Below are 16028 nucleotides of genomic sequence, written 5' to 3'. Positions count from 1 at the left end.
ACAGAAATTACTAGAAACTAAGGTAGATTTCTGCAGAGTTCGACATTTCCTAGGATAGGATGAGACATGTGCCCTGGGTTGTCCTTCCTCGACCACAGAGTATCTGTACTGGAATTGCAGAAGTACTAGTTCCTTATAAATATAGGTTGTTTGTAGTGCACGGAACATGATAAGTTGCCTTGCAACTAGATAACCTGTGACTACTCATATTTCATATTTGTTATGCCACTGTTGATTCTGCAACCGTCTGACCAGAGGAGGCTTTGGCAACAGTTAGATCCACAAAGAACCAGTTTTATGATGACTGTCATGAATGGTTTCAAATTGTCCACCAACTTTTCATGACCAGTCTTCCATTTTGAAATTTTACCTATTTTCTAATAGGCCTTATCTCAAAATCTCCAGTCATGGGAGGGTCATAGAATAAATACTCAAAATGAAGGGTCTGAGGGACAAATTTTAAAGACCTACACGAATTAAATCCCCCTAATTCTATTACTCATACAACAACAATATAATCCGTGGTCTATACTAATCAAAGGAAAAAAATGTGCTTCTAGATGCTATTCTGAAGACACTAACAGCCTATAGTGCTGACATCTTTATTACTAACAAAGGATAAAAAAGGGAAAAATCGAGATGCAGAAAAGATGATTAGTCTACAGAATGAAGAAGGTTAACGAGAACCTCCTCAGGATTAATGGTATCCCATCATTACACTATAAAGTGGCCAGTGTCATCATCTGGGTTTCCAAACAACTCTTTCACGTCCTTCCTCGATCCAGGAGGCGAACAGAAAGAATGAGTTGTATCCGCTTGTGGGATTCTCACAAAGAAAAGCAGATATAGAAGGGACTCTTTCTCTTTTTATATTATATATAGAATTTCTTAAATGCAGTGCAAGAAAAAGAACAAAAAGTGTGATAAAAAATGGGATATTTCATGAGTACAAAACCATTGAAATTCCTCCGTTATAGTTAGTTCTACTAACTATAACTCGCGCGCCCGCAATCCACTGCTGATGATGTCACGTATTACATCATTCATGACATGGTCAGTGACATCACTGATGACATCGCAAATGACATCACTGATGACATCATCCAGCGAATGTGGTTTGGTTCGATATTTAAATATATATCATATATATTTAGCAATCTGTATTGAAGACTGACTTGATGTATAAGTATCTGGATGGAGGATTTAGTAGCACTGTCATTGACTGTCTAAGTGACTAATTTAAAGTGTCTCACTAAATATATGGGATAGTGACTAAACTGTGTGAATATATGTTTCACTGTATCTCTTGTTGTGTAAACTAGTACATAAGTTGTTTAGTAGCTATGTAAAGTCTATATTAGTATTAATTAATTAAGTGAGTATTTGTATAGGATAGTGAATGTGTGTGTGGTTGGATGGGAGGTGTGTGACTGTCCAAAGAACTATAAATAGTTGATGTAGTAGGTGATGTAGCTAGCTCTAGAGGCACTCGACGTGTTCGGCAGGGCTCTGCATGCACGGTCGGCCACTTTGGAGGCTACTTGTTTTATCTGATATTAATTCTATTTTTAAAACGTGCTCCTTTAAAAAACGGTCCTATGTGATTTTAAACTGCTTTCATGTATACACAGCCACAACTTGCTCACCTGTTTTTACAGTGCACCTTATGTTTTTAGACTGCTGTCTTGCCTACTAGTAGCCACAACTTGCTTATGCACATATTTACCTTGTGCTCGGCCAGTGCGATCGCTCGAGGCTTTGGTTGTTTCCCTTGGTCGGGTCCGTCCGTGCGAGCGGACCCGCCATTTTGGGTGTAGTGGGGCATACGGTCTAGTGGTCGGGGCTGCGCGCTCTGGGCTCCATATAAACAACACTGGAGCGAGCGCACCGACCCTACCTAGCTCTAGAGGCACTCGACGTGTTCGGCAGGGCTCTGCATGCACGGTCGGCCACTTTGGAGGCTACTTGTTTTATCTGATAATAATTCTATTTTAAAACGTGCTCATTTAAAAAACGGTCCTCTGTGATTTTAAACTGCTTTCATGTATACACAGCCACAACTTGCTCACCTGTTTTTACAGTGCACCTTATGTTTTTAGACTGCTGTCTTGCCTACTAGTAGCCACAACTTGCTTATTTGCACATATTTACCTTGTGCTCGGCCAGTGCGGTCGCTCGAGGCTTTGGTTGTTTCCCTTGGTCGGGTCCGTCCGTGCGAGCGGACCCGCCATTTTGGGTGTAGTGGGGCATACGGTCTAGTGGTCGGGGCTGCGCGCTCTGGGCTCCATATAAACAACACTGGAGCAAGCGCGCAGACCCTACCTAGCTCTAGAGGCACTCGACGTGTTCGGCAGGGCTCTGCATGCACGGTCGGCCACTTTGGAGGCTACTTGTTTTATCTGATATTAATTCTATTTTTAAAACGTGCTCATTTAAAAAACGGTCCTCTGTGATTTTAAACTGCTTTCATGTATACACAGCCACAACTTGCTCACCTGTTTTTACAGTGCACCTTATGTTTTTAGACTGCTGTCTTGCCTACTAGTAGCCACAACTTGCTTGTTTGCACATATTTACCTTGTGCTCGGCCAGTGCGGTCGCTCGAGGCTTTGGTTGTTTCCCTTGGTCGGGTCCGTCCGTGTGAGCGGACCCGCCATTTTGGGTGTAGTGGGGCATACGGTCTAGTGGTCGGAGCTGCGCGCTCTGGGCTCCATATAAACAACACTGGAGCGAACGCGCAGCGGGCGAGTGCAGCGGGCGAGCGCTGCGGGCGCGCTGGCGGCGCGCCGAAGGCGCGCCAAAGGCAAGCCCCTCTGCGCCCGTCCGCGCCAGGGAAGCGCCGAGCGCCAGCTACGCTGCCGGTTTTGGCCCCCAGGAGCTGTGTGATGACCTTCGTGGTCCTCCCTACTCGAGAGACACGCTTATACGGATCGGTAAGCTTTACCCAGATAAAGGGACTCTTAATCTACTGCACACGGCCCAGCCACAAACTGATTTCCTTACCAACAATCTTTTGAGATGTGGGCTTTTAAATGTTAGGTCCCTGCCTAAGCACAGTAAAGAAATCCAGTTGCTGATTGAGATGCATGAGCTGGACGTTCTGTTTATGACAGAAACATGGACTCATGCTGACTGTTTGGTTGAACCTGGTTGCGCATGCCCTCCTGGATTTACATTTTTGCATCTTCCCAGACCTACTGGTAGGGGTGGGGGGGTAGGAGTCATTTACAATGTTAGTTGTAAAATAGACATCATTGACATAGACATTGCGACGGGGACAGAGTTGTTAGGTCTCTCTATCCGGAATTGTTCTGGGATTGTCTGCACTGTCGTGTTATGTTACAGACCGCCTGGGGCTTTTAATACCTTTCAACAACAAGCACCCTTATCGACACTGACTAATATCGCAGCATCCCACCATAAGCTGGTCATTATGGGGGATTTTAATCTTTGGTGCAATGGCCCCCTGGATATGGGTTTCCGTAACCTGCTTCAATCCTGCGAAAGCTTTGGTCTTTCTCAGCAGATTATTGGAGCCACTCACAAGGCAGGGAATCTTTTAGATCTATTGTTTACGGTTCCTGACTTGGTGGTAATGGGCGAAACATTGCCCACAGACTGGTCAGATCATTACCTTGTAAAATTCTTTGTAAACATCTGTGATGTTCACACTAAGGCTCCATTAGTCACTAAAGAATTTTGGTGTAGCGACTGGAAGGCGCTTACTCGTCTGAGCTCACCAAACGGGGTTTTCAATGTGAATGAGGCTTTTAGCCTGGACAGACAAGTTGAGGAGAACTATTCCTCACTTTGTTCTGGAATCACGGCGGTGTTGGATGCTTATGCTCCTCTAAAAAAACGCTGCTGTAAGGGGAGTGCTTCTGCCCCATGGTTTAATGAGATACTGGCTAAACTTAAGCAGGGCTGTAAACAGGCAGAAAGGAGATGGAGGCGGGAATATGACGAAACATCTAGGCTGCTGTGGAAAAGCAAAGTCCTGGAATACAAAGGTATGATCAGAAAATCTAAATCAGATTATTACTCCTCGGTCATCTGCACGGCTGCTAATAGCTCCAGGAGCATCTTCAATATTTTAAACAGCTTAACCAGCCCTGACTGTTCTAAGAATGTTATTGTCCCATCTCAAGAACTCTGTGAAAATCTGGCTAAATTCTTTAAGGAGAAAAGTGAGCTGATTGTGGAGAACTTGGAGGGGGACAGGTCATCTGCTGGTCACTCTAATGACATCATACCTGTAGTAACAACAGATCTGGCAGATGACTTAGCCTGGTCGTCGGGGGAATTGCTATCTGACTTCCCTCCTCTTACAGACGATGCATTTTGTGGGCTGGCTATGGGGATCTCCTCTGGGTCTCCTCTGGATCCGGTGCCATGCAAAATTTGGAAGGAGCACAAGGAGGAACTGTTTCCCACACTCCGTTTAATTTGTAACCAGTCTATTGTTACTGGCACTGTTCCAGCTCAGTGGAAACAGGCTGTGATTTCCCCTTTGCTGAAAAAGCCTTCCTTGGATCCTGACTGTTCCAAAAATTACAGGCCTATTTCTCTGCTGCCTTTTCCTGCCAAGGTGGTTGAGCGACTGGTTAGTGCTACCCTCTCTAAACATCTTGAAAAGCATCACCTATTAGAGAATGATCAATTTGGGTTTCGTCCTGCTCACGGGACTGAAACAGCCCTGGTGACGGCCGTGGATGAACTTCAGAGGCGTGCAGACAAGGGACAGACAGTATTTCTGATTCTGCTAGACACGTCTGCCGCCTTTGATACGGTCAATCATCAGATCCTATTGAATCGTTTATCTGATGCTGGGGTGAGAGGTAGCGCTCCGGCATGGTTTCGCTCTTTCCTGCAGGATAGGCAGCAGGCAGTGTCTTTGCCACCTTTTCAGTCGGTATTTAACAAGGTGGCTCATGGAACCCCACAGGGCTCGGCGATTAGCCCCATACTTTTTAATTTATATTTAAAACCTCTGATCTCACTTATTAAGACCCATAACATCAAGACTGTGAATTATGCGGACGATATGCAGATGATCCTCTCCTTTGAGGGAGAGGAGTCAACACCAGCGGAAGTTTTCCACAACTGTATGCGGGACACGTCACGGTGGCTAAAGGCTAACTCGCTACAGTTTAATGCTGCAAAAACGGAGGTGCTTTTTAGCACTGGGAATAAGATCGCCCGCCCGTTCCCAGGAAACTTTTGGCCTCCTGAAATAATGACTACTGTACGACCCGTGGCCGCAGTCCGCAATGTAGGGGTCATGCTTGATCATAAACTAAGTATGGAGACGTATGTCAACAAAACGACCGCTTGCTGTTTTGCTGTTCTCCGATCTCTGAGGAAAATCTTGCCACTCCTACCATTCTATGCTCGTGCTCAAGTGGCAAGGTGCACAATCCTCAGTAGATTGGATTACTGCAATGCTCTACCATTGGGTTCCCCTGAGTTTCTTTTGGACAGGCTCCAGAGGGTGCAGTCTGCAGCTGCCAGACTGGCTTTGGGGCTTCCCAGAAGAGCACATGGTGCGGCTGCCCTTGCCAAACTGCACTGGTTACCTGTGCGACAGCGGATACAATTTAAATCCCTCTGTCTGGTGTTCAGGGCTCTTCATGGAATGGGCCCCGCCTCCATGCAATCTAAATTTAATTGGTACACTCCAGCCAGGCACCTGCGGTCGTCACTGGCCAGGCTGGTGAAAGTACCCAGGTTTAAAAAGGTTAGAGCAGGAGGCAGATCCTTTGAAGTGACAGCTGCCAAACTGTGGAATTTGCTCCCACTCGATATAAGACAAACCACGGAGCTTCTTCCATTCAGGAGAAAGATTAAAACCTGGTTGTTGCCTGAGTAACTTGACATGTGGTCTCTGCTCTGCCTGACACTTGTCTTTTGCCCATGAGCCTAGTTTAGCGCCAGGATGCCTGCAAGGTGACAGTGCGCTTTAGAAATAACAATAATAATAATAGTATATGAGTTAAGACTGCACGTGAAAACACTTGTTTGGGTGAGTGAATCTCTTTATGGGTGTGGTGATGAGTAAATATATTTCTCAAAGATACATGTCTAACAAAGTAGAAATATAAAAGGCAGTGTATGTGACAGTTGTTTAAATATAGGTATACTTAACACTCAGTGATTGTATGAGTGACTGTATACTTCTAATAGTGATTTTATAACACACTAAGTATGAGTTACTATCTGTATGAATAAATGAAGTGGTGTTTGTATAAGTTTATAGCTTAGTAAATGTAAGTATGATCAATTGCTTGCATAAGTGAGTAGGATGACTGCTTAAGTGAATAGGATATCAGCTGGTGTGTAATGTCGATGTAGGTGTATAAGTATATTTAATAATGTTCTATTGATCTTTGTTAGCATGTATGAGTGAATGTATAGGTAAGTGTTTAGATGTGTGTGTAGATGTAGGAATCACTGAGTGGGTTTTTAGAAACTTGTATTGGTGTGTCAATGGTTTCAAATATGGTACTCCATATTTTAGAATGAGTGTTGAAAGGTTATACTAGTGTATGATGAGTTGTATCCGATTGTCACGTGAATGATGTCATCAGTGATGTCTTCAGTGATGTCACTGGCCATGTCATGAATGATGTAATATGTGACATCATCAGCAGTGGATTGCGGGCACGCGAGTAATAGTTAGTAGAACTGACTATAACGGAGGAATTTTAATGTTTTTGTACGCATGAAATGTCCTGCTAACTATAACACCCCTAATACCTACGTTTTTTTAAGTGAATTTCTAAGGTTTTTTAAATGGTAAATCCTAACTATAACTTGACTGAAACCTATGTTTTTTTCAGTGAATTTCAAAGGTTTTTAAATGCTAATTCCTAACTATAACATGTCTGAAACCTATGGTTTTTTTCAGTGAATTTAAAAGGTTTTGTAAATGACAATTTTTGAATGTGTTAATTGTTATTTTTATTTTTTATACTGATTTATGACATTTTTTTAACAATATTTTTTTACATATTTTAATTTTTGAATTACATTTCAATTACATTATACATTATATTACAAATTATACTTTCTCAAAATGAATTACTTTAGTTTTAATACTTTGCAAATAGGCAATGGACTTTTAAGTACAGTAGTTACAGTTGTTGTAATGCGCAACACAATTTCAGACACAATGCAACATTGAGGTCAATGTGAATTTCTAGTTAAATGCAATTAGTTATTTTTTGGAATACTTTTCTAACCACAGGACTGGATACTAGATTCAGTCCTGGGACATCTCCTGTAAACAGTTGAGTAAAAGCGTTTTGGTTACAGTAGTGATTTTTAAGGAATATTATTGTATTTTAAAAGTTGAATCAACAATGTTATCCTATGGCAGGAAATTCACTTATCAGGTAAGTAGTGTTAACGTTAATTTTCTGTACTCAGTGGCGGATCCTGGATCCAGCACGGGTGCATCTCCTGTAAACAAAAGAAAGAATGCGTTTAAGTCATACAGGCAATTTTTAAGGAATATTTTTAGTTTGTGAAAATAGACACTTAGAAACTTTTCTGGTGAAAACCACACAATGGATTCCTATTGAAGAAAATACAAGTTACTGGTAAGTACGGTTAGAATTACTTTTCAGGATCAGTACTGGCTTCAAAGAAGCAGCACTGAGGTCACTCCTGATAACAGGTGAGTGAATGGAATTCGTAGTTCTGCTGCTTTTATAGGATTTTTTAAAGTTCCAAAACTCCACACTTAGAAGAATTTCTAAGTGAAACCAGTCAATGTTAGCCTATGGAAGAAAATTCAAGTAGCTGGTAAGTACGGTTAGAATTACTTTTCATGATCAGTACTGGGCGTAAAGATGCAGCACTGACGTCTCTCCTGATAACAGGTGAGTAAATCAAGATTCGTAGTTCGGCTGATTTTAGAGGAATATTTGTATGTTTCAAAAATCGACACTGAAACTTTTCTGCTGAAAACCACACAATGGATTCCTATGGAAGGAAACACAGGTTACTGGTAAGTACGCTTAGAATGACTTTTCAGGGTCAGTGCTGGGCTAAAAGATGCAGCACTGGGTTCTCTCCTAATAACAGGTGAGTAAATCGGAATTCGTAGTTAGGCTGATTATAGACGAATATTTGTACAATGGTGAAGGAAGGGGGCGGGGCCTGAGGCGACATGTGTGCAAACATGCCCTGTGGCGCTTTTTAAGTTGCGAGATTAAGTCCCCTAAATACTGAGGTCCCCTGGGGCCAACTAGCCCACCAGGTACCTCCAGTATGTACCAGGGAGCTGCGTTGCAGAGAGGTGTTCAGAGGCCACGCCCCTTTTTACAACACTCTGCAACACAGCTCCTTGGCACTTACTGGAGGTACCTGGTGGGCTAGTTGTCCCCTAGGGGACCTCTGGATTGAAGAGGAATTAATTCCCCAACTTAAAACGCGCCACAGGGCGTGTTTGCCACATATCACCTCAGGCCCCGCCCCCTACCTTCACCACTGTGCAAACACGCCCCGTGGTGCATTTCAAGTTGGAGGATTAAGTCCCCTTGAATCCTGAGGTCCCCTGGCGGCCAACTAGCCCACCAGGTACCTCCACTATGCGCCACGGAGCTGCTTTGCAGAGAGGTGTAAAAAGGGGTGTGGTCTCAGAACACCTCTCTGCAACGCAGCCCCCTGGCGCATACTGGAGGTTCTTGGTGGGCTAATTGGCTCCCGGGGACCCCCAGTATTCAAGGGGAATTCGTTCCCCCTCCACCAACTCGCCAGGGGCGCGTTTGCAGAGTGGTGCAAGGAATGGCCATGGGGGGGTCCCCTATCCCCCCCACGGTCCCAGCTGGCTCCCCGTGTCCTGCGGGAGCCAGCATTGCTTTTCCTGAAGGGGAGCAGCTAACATTCTGCTCCCCCTGTGAAAAAGCAATCTGCTTTCCTATTTGGAAGAGAGAGCAGGTTTCCTGCTCTCTCTTCCAAATAGGAAAGCAGTTTGCAATGGCAGGGTGGGAGCCGCGATGCTCCAGCCCTGTCATTGCAAACAGGAGTGTCCCGGAGGTGGGCACCCCGGGATACTGAAGTAGCCGGCCCTGGGGGGTAGCGGTCCCCAGGGCCTGTACAAGGCTCCAGGAGGGGGGCCACGTGGCCCCCCTCCCACATTTGAAAGAAGACCCAGGGGGTAGCGGTCCCTGGGGCTGGGGGACCTCAGAGCACCCCCACACCTAATTTGAAGTAGCCCCGGGGGTGGCGGTCCCCGGGGCTGGGGGGGCCTGAGAGCCCCCGTACATAATTTTCAAAAACCCCGGAGGGTGTCGGTCCCTGGGGCTGGGGGGGCCTGAGAGCCCCCCACCCATTTTAAACAAGCCCCGGTGGTGGCTGTCCCCGGGGCTACGGTGGGCATCGTGAGCCCCCCCAGTTAATGTTTTAAAGCCCGGGGTGGCGGTCTCCGGGGCTGGGGGGCCTCAGAGCCCCCCCAGTTAATGTTTTAAAGCCCGGGGTGGCGGTCCCCGGGGCTGGGGGGGCCTGAGAGCCCCCTACCCATTTTAAACAAGCCCCGGGGGGTGGCGGTCTCCGGGGCTGCGGGGGGCCCCGTGAGCCCCCCGCATATGTTAAGTAAGAGCCCCTGGGGTGGCGGTCCCCGGGGCAGTGTGGGAGGGATTGGGACCCCCACACTATTTTTTTAATAACGCCCCTGGGATTTGGTCCCCCCCGGGGCGCAAATTACCATATTTAGCGCGGGAGACCGGGTTTCTTTTTTTTTTATCGGTAGGATACGCAGATTCTATGCGCGTCCCGCGATTTAAAAAAAAAATACATTTTTGGCCCTGGGGGTCCTTGTGGGACTCCCTGAGCAGGCCTAGGGGGTCAGGGTGTGTCTACCCAGCCCCCTTTTCACATTTTGCGGCGTTTGTTTTGGGTTTCTTGTGCCTTGGTTCTACCGAGGCACAAGATGGCTGCCATCACTTCCTGATTTGGAGTGTTGACAGCCAATTAAAATACAGCTCATGCACGGCAGGGTGTGCGTAGGCTGCGCTTTGGGTACGCAGGTAGGTACACGGATCCACTGCGCCCATAGATATATAAATGAATTAACTGTAATTTTTTCAGGAACTACTGAGCGAATTTACACCAAATGAGCAAAAGGCACGAGTCTGAACCAAGAACTACCTCTTTGCCAAATTTGGTGTAATTCCGTTCAGCAGTTCGGGCAGTAGCTGTGGCTAAAGGTCCTATGGGAAATTGCATGGGGAAAACGCGTTTTAGGACCCCCCTTTTTTCTCAGCCCCCGCTTGATGAATCATCGTGAAACTTTCAGGATAGGAACGGACCGGAGCTGGCCAAAAGTTTAGATAATTTCGCGCAGATTCGTCAATCGGCGCCAAAGTTATTCCAAATAGAATGTTGCGGATTTCCTATGGATAATAGGTCCTACCTAAAACTAACTACTGGCGACCTATAGATATAGATAGATAGATAGATAGATAGATAGATAGATAGATAGATAGATAGATAGATAGATAGATAGATAGATAGATAGATAGATAGATAGATAGATAGATAGATAGATAGATAGATAGATAGATAGATAAATTGCATGAGGCTTGTCATGTTAATGTATGCTCATCCTAGGACCATTGATTGTTGTGTGCTATTGCCTTGGTCTTGGTGTTTGTTGCTGTCGGGATACTAACAAAATACTGTCTGGAAAAATCATTGCTTGTTATTTTGTGGCTGCCTGGGACCATCCAAGTCCCTATGAGGTGAAGTCATATGGACTCAAAAGGACATGCAAGTCCCTATGAGGTGAAGTCATATGGACTCAAAAGGATCTGTGCAAATGAACAGAAAGATCATGTGATTACTAATGGCTTAGCATTGCTATCCTTCTCTATAAACACATGAAGAACAAATATTTACTGATGCCTGGGATTCAGATAAATGGTCAGCCAAGACAAAACCTATTGTATTTATAAATACTTATTAAACTTTACGTAAGTTCTCTCATGCATGTCACAGTAGAAGCTCCACCTTCCTTGCCTTGTCTACCTTGTCAGTAATATGCTTCAGCTTAACAATTAGTCCCAGCTATATTTTTTCTTCATCTGTATATTGTTTACTCAATATTTGTGAATGCTATTAGGAACCACAATGACTCCAAATCAACAATGAAAAATGACAATTTGAGAGCAATTCATCAGACAAGGGTAGATGATCTGAATGGTTCATGGGTACGGATTTATTCCGAACTGAAAGATAATAAAAGAACCAGTTTATTGAAGCAAGAAGTGAAAACCCATAGTTTTGTGGGTTGTATGGTTTTACAACCAGTAAAGTAAGTCCTGGTAACTGATCGGCGGAAGCGGCAGCAGTGGAGGTAGGAGTTGTGTGAGCTATTTGTCATGGGTAGTAGAAGGGAGGGGGTTAGTGCCGAATCGTAGGTCCTGTATTGTTTTAGCTGTTACGAACGCATTCTGAGGGAAAATACCACGGAGCAAAGCGAAAGCACGTGGTGGCTTTTCCCAAAAGAGGGGTCGAGGAGGTGCTGCAGTAAAAATGCACCCACCCCAGGAGCCCCAACATAGTGAGTCTGAGGGGAGTATTGCCATCGGTCATTCAGAAGGAAACATGATTATTAGTATAACAGGGGTGGAAGACCCCAGTGGTAACCCTGTGAGACCTTTAGAGGAAGCAGATGTGATGCCCTTGGGCCAATCCATAAAGGAGCTCATAGGGAAGTACTTTAGAAGTAAGTCAAGTACCACAGCCAGTCTACATTGTCACCAAAGTTAGTCACTGAAGAAATGGGTTTGAGTGGGGTGAATGTAATAAGTGACTCAATTTTCTTGGTAATCAAAAGCACGGTACCAAAAAGGATAAAGTGAGGAACAAAGGAAGATAAAGGAAGACCCATCAGTGTGTAGATGAATGCAGATGCACCTGAGTGTCCTGTGCTTGTGGCTGTTTAGAGGGAACTGTATCTGTCACCCCAACCCAGGCTTGTATTGGAGACAGGCTGGAAGGCACACAAAGAGCTAAGAGCTGAAAAGTACCCACTTTCTAAAAGTGGTACTCCTAAACTAGTGATGCCAAATCCAACTTTACCAGTACAGATTGTTTTTCATTACCAATCTAAAGATACGAAACAAAAATCAGCTACTCCTCTGGAATCAGGAATAACAGCTTGAAAGTGCATTCAAGGAATTCCCGATGTTAACCTATCAGAATAGCAGGCCTCACAGTAGTGTAAAATGAAATGGGCTGTTTGTCTATACCAGGACATGTAAAGAAACAAAGTACATGTCCTACCTTTTTGTTGTACAGCACCCTGCCCTTAGGGTAAGTTATATAAAATAAAATGGGAGTTTGATGCTTGGCAAGTAGTTTTAAATGCCACTTTGAAGTGGTACTAAACTGCAAACACAGGCCTGGCAATGGCAGGTTTGAAAGGCTACTTATGTGGGTGGCACAACTAGTGCTGCAGGGCCACTAGTAGCATTTAAATTACATGCCCTGGGTATATAGCATACCACTTTACTAGGGACTTAGTAGTAAATCAAATATGCCAAACAGGTATACACCAATGTCATTATTTTTACGAGAATCACACGCCCTTTAGCAATAGTTAGCAGTGGTAAAGTGCTCAGAGTCTTAAGGTTTTAATTGTAGGCTAAAAGAGATCAGCTAGTGATCAGACTATAGTTTAGATGTTACTATTAACAAGGAGACAGATATCTTGTGATGCATACCACCTCCAGAGGTTGGCCAATTATATGTGCAGCAATGATGATGAGGTAGAAAAAAGCGTCTGCCGGATGATAGTTGATCACCACTAATGTGGCAGATTTGAAGGGGTTATCACTATAGAAACTGAGATCACCAAAGATGATAGGGAAAGAGCAGTTAGTGCCAAGGCTGATTGGTGCTTTTTCTAAAAGTGGTATGGAACATAGAAGAGTTACCAGGTGGTGGTATAATAAGTAGAAGTTGTAGGAGGTTTTGGCAATAGAGGATAGTTTTGTTACTAGCACTTCCACCTGTCATTCAAATAGCAGAATAAATGATGGCTCTGAAAAATTGTGCAACACTGCTGCCACGTTTGTACTAGGATGGTCACAGCAGAGTGCTGTGTATTTGTTTTGGTGTTCTTAGTAAGATTGAGGTCATCCCACTCATTTAGCCAGGTCTCAGACATTCCAAAAGTCATTGATGATCTTATCTTGAAATGGGGGTCTACTTTAAATATCCTGTTTAGGAAAAGAATGGGCCTAGTACACAATGCAAGTTACGAGCCATACCTTTATGACAGCAGAATCTCCGCTCTCCAGGGATGAGTCTCCGCTCTAACAGCAGACCTTCTGTTTGCTGGTTGCGCTATACAGAGAATTCGCCCCAGCAGAGGCGACTCCGTAGTCATAAAGTTACAGTTCTTAACTTGCTTTGTGAATTTGGACTAGTGTGTTTAAGAGACAGATGTTTTGTGGGATGTCAATGGATGGTTAGAAGGAAAGGGAAGAGGTGCCATAGAAGTAGAATGGGTAATGTAGTATAGCAAGTGGAGGGTGTAAAGTGCAGACTATGGGTTTCATTACGATGTTGGATGGAAACTTTCCGTCTTACACCGTTGCAGATTCGGGAACCGACTGACTCACGCTCTGCAGTTCCGCATGACCAATTACGATGCGACCAAACAGTGTTTGGTTGGAGTCCCATTGTTCCCTATGCTTGCATGTGTTCTGCCCTACTACACAGGCTCCTATGGGGAAATGGGATGTGTGTGCAAAACCATGCACCCTATTGCAGGCACAGCACAATGCCAGCCACACAGTGCAGGGTTTTGCAAAGGGGTCCTAAGGTACCCCTCGGCCCCCAACCTGAGGCTGCAGGACGAAGGAGGCCCTGCTAGGGGCCCCCAAAGTCACTTTCCGACAGCCTTTTTGTGTCAGACAGCCCAACTCTGAAAATCGGTTGGGCGGAAACGCTGTTTGTATTGGTGCACAATGCGGTTCTGACTGACACATACTAATAGAGCCAGGCAGAACCGAATTGGAATAACCATGCGATTTACTTTCCGACCGCGAACATCGTAATCAGTGGGGTGAATTGTAAACCAACCGAGCCAGTTGGAAGGGTTCTGACACGATCTTGGCAATTCCGACTATCGGGCGGAGGCTTTTCGTCTGACATTGTAATGAGGCCCTTAGTGTCATAACCTATCTCAGCGCACATTAAGGGGCCGATTATGATGGCGGACGGACCTGAGTCCGTCCGCCACCATAGAGTAGAAGGGACCGTTCGCAGGGGCAGCGGCGGTCCCTCCGTGCAAATTAGGAAGTGACCGCCACCCTGGCGGTCACATCCTGTATTTTTATCATTGCAATGATAAAAATGTAAGTTGTGCATTTGCATGCACAAAGCGGCAGGCACCGCGCGGTGCCTGCCGCTTTGCGCAGGCAAATGCAGCGGGGTACCATAGGTACCCCCATGTGCACCCCCCACCCCCCTTCACCCCTGGGGGCCCGCAACGGGCCTCCAAACAAAAAATCCGTATGCCTTTGCACGGCGGAAATGCCGCCGTGTAAAGGCATGTTCCTCCAGACATCCTAATATGACTGGCGGTGTCTGCGCCAGCCATGTTAGTGCGACCGCGGCGGAAAAGCTGCGGACTGAAAAACGATCCCCCAGCCATCCTAATCTGGCGGGGGGGTCTGTTTCAGTCCGCTGCGGTTTTCCCGCATCCTCCGGGCCGGTGGTGGCTTCCGCCGGCCCGGAGGATGCGGGAAAACCGCCATCATAATCGGGCCCTAATTTCGAGGCATAGAGCTCATAATGGACAAATATAATAGCAAGTGACTTATAGGGTCTAGCATCAAGTGAAAGGCAGGCATCACTTCTGGCTCCTGGCTTCAAACTGATTGGCGCATTCGTGTTGGCTTTGGTGCACTCATGGCATGCCACAGGCACACCCACAGCAAGATGCTCTGGCATCTATGTTAAATAGTCTGCCAACAGAGTTCTTCATCACTGTTAAACAGTATTACCACATGGCAAAACTAAAACTGAACCAAGGCCCAACTACACACTGAGTGACCATCAAATATTAGTTTAGTGCATTTACTTTAGTAATGTCAATACATTTTTAACAAATGTTGTCCGGAACATAAGCTCCCTCTGTCCCTCCGAGCATGTCCATCAGAATCTTTATTCCGTAGCACCCTTAAAACTCATCTTTTTGACCTATAATATGTCCTATATCCGCCCACTGCTTCCAGATTCATTAGCGCCGGGACGCCCCACTGGGGCAGCTGTGCGCTTTATAAAATACACAAATAATAATAAATAATAACATAGTTAAGCTAAGTGCATACTACACAACTATGAAATAGGAATTGTCAAACTGAGAAATGTGTGTTAATAATGACATCTTTTATCCAAGTAGTAGAATGAAAATGATTAAATGTATTGAAAAAGCAAGATGTCATTCCAATAATGTAAGATATTCGTCTAGCGGGTAGCAGGCATTGGAACCAAAATAGAATGAATGCATGTAGAACCTCTGAGTTGTACTATATCATAATTACAAGGATGTAGTAAAGTGGTAAACACAAACATAAACTAAAAACCGTGTATGAAAAGCAAATCCTTCATGAAATGTAGGAATACCTAGTCTTACAATCCAGTGAGCATTCTAATGTTAGACAATATCTACATTTCCCAAATTTGTGAGTCACAATTAAGGAATGTTTAGGAATCCCTATTGTTTTAGCTAATCTACATGCGTAGGCTTTTGTGATTCCTTACTTGCGATTCCTTAATAATCACAATTAAGGAATTGCAAAAGCCTACCTTGATGGATATGCCAGAACATCCTTAGTACTGTATTGTTATGTATCAAGTACAATCAATAGTGTATCGAGATATAATACAGTTGTTGATGCTTGTTAGATCTGGCCTTCTCCGTAGGGTCACTCCCAAACATTTTGCCTTTACCATGCACTTTTTGCAGAATTTGCTTTTGCTGGCCTTTAGTGCTGTGCTCCTTAGCA

At 44.8% G+C, this 16028-nt stretch overlaps 1 protein-coding gene and 1 pseudogene across 1 annotated transcript in view; one reads left to right on the top strand and one right to left on the bottom strand.

The window, feature by feature from the left end:
• LOC144773116 (calcium-activated potassium channel subunit beta-3 pseudogene) overlaps positions 1–2657 on the bottom strand; it is a 63297-nt pseudogene extending 60640 nt beyond the window's left edge.
• PDGFD (platelet derived growth factor D) overlaps positions 1–16028 on the top strand; it is a 968283-nt gene that overhangs the window by 220382 nt on the left and 731873 nt on the right. The gene's annotated exons all lie outside the window — the stretch shown is intronic.

Source organism: Lissotriton helveticus, chromosome 8 (genome assembly GCF_964261635.1).
Source record: "Lissotriton helveticus chromosome 8, aLisHel1.1, whole genome shotgun sequence".
In the NCBI taxonomy this organism is placed as follows: domain Eukaryota; kingdom Metazoa; phylum Chordata; class Amphibia; order Caudata; family Salamandridae; genus Lissotriton; species Lissotriton helveticus.
The sequence above is the reverse complement of the archived record's forward strand: the minus strand, read 5'-3'. Positions and strand labels throughout refer to the sequence as shown.